This window comes from Lottia gigantea, assembly GCF_000327385.1.
Source record: "Lottia gigantea unplaced genomic scaffold LOTGIsca_11, whole genome shotgun sequence".
In the NCBI taxonomy this organism is placed as follows: domain Eukaryota; kingdom Metazoa; phylum Mollusca; class Gastropoda; family Lottiidae; genus Lottia; species Lottia gigantea.
This window is the reverse complement of record NW_008707001.1, coordinates 471,532-472,769: the sequence shown is the minus strand read 5'-3', so window position 1 is coordinate 472,769 and position 1,238 is coordinate 471,532. Positions and strand designations below refer to the sequence as shown.

At 33.8% G+C, this 1,238-nt stretch overlaps 1 protein-coding gene across 1 annotated transcript in view; it reads right to left on the bottom strand.

Annotated features, from left to right (window-relative positions):
• LOTGIDRAFT_230107 (hypothetical protein) overlaps positions 1 to 375 on the bottom strand; it is a 1,772-nt gene extending 1,397 nt beyond the window's left edge. Inside the window, exon 1 of the mRNA XM_009047013.1 lies at positions 334 to 375. The gene's annotated coding sequence lies outside the window, so the exon portion shown is untranslated. The remainder of the gene's footprint in view (positions 1 to 333) is intronic.
• Between the last annotated feature and the right edge of the window lie 863 nt (positions 376 to 1,238).

Here is a 1,238-nt window from a genome sequence, read left to right as displayed (position 1 = left end):
GAGGTTACGTTTCATGGTTGTCCATGTTTGTTGTAGACAAAATATTTCTGACAAGGCTTTCAGATTACAGTTTAATTTTTCACCTAACCTTAGCCAATGGCCAGGAAGAGAACGTCCAAAGCAGGACTACAGCCATTGCATCCCTTCAGCATTGGCTATATGGTAAGCCAAGCTTTAGGAATTCTGTCACTTAATTTTTATACTAGGAAGAAAATTGTGATATGAAACTATGGTGACCAACTAGCTAGCAGGTTAGTCGTATCCTGCAACTGGATTTCCCAACTGGCTTCAAGTCAAACTCAAACTTAGAATGTAAAATATTTTAGTACTTACTTGGTTTGATAGATGGTTGTTGTTTGTTGGACTTGATGTGGACAGTCGAATGATACAAATTGTAATTTTTCCCCCAATTTATAGTTTTTTAGTGTCAAAAATCATCAGTAATTCCAGAATCCAAGAAAAAAGGTTTGGGGTAAAATGTGTAAAAATCTAAACATAAAAAAATAAAAGTATTTCTAATAATAATGATAAGATGTATATAGTGATAGTAGGTTAGACGAGGTGGTAAGATAAAATTGTAAAAAAATAAAACTATATTTATCGAGTGAAGGTGAGAAAATGAATTTAGTACTTATAGTAAAATATAGTAAGTTAATTAAATTGTTTTAATGACTTCAATTTAAAGTACACGTTACCCAGGCCCCGTGTTCTACAGTTTATGCACGTTAAAGACCCCTTGACAGTTGGAAATAGAAAAAGCGTAAGATAATGCCGCTGTCTTGACAAAATTTCTCTCATGACTTATCCCGTCTTCATTAGCTCACCAGCCGTAAAACTCCATCCATTCCATATTCCATCCACTATCGTATCCAGCTAGTGGAGAATTTGTATGAAACTATCGTATCAAACTAGTGGAGAAATTGTGTGAAACTATCGTATCAAACTAGTGGAGAAATTGTGTGAAACTATCGTATCAAACTAGTGGAGCAATTGTATAAAACTATCATATCAAACTAGTGGAGAAATTGTATGAAACTATCGTATCCAACTAGTGGAGAAATTGTATGAAACTATCGTATGCAACTAGTGGAGAAATTGTATGAAACTATCGTATTCAACTAGTGGAGAAATTGTATGAAACTATCATATCAAACTAGTGGAGAAATTGTATGCAACTATCGTATCCAACTAGTGGAGAAATTGTATGAAATTATCGTATCCAACTAGTGGAGAAATTG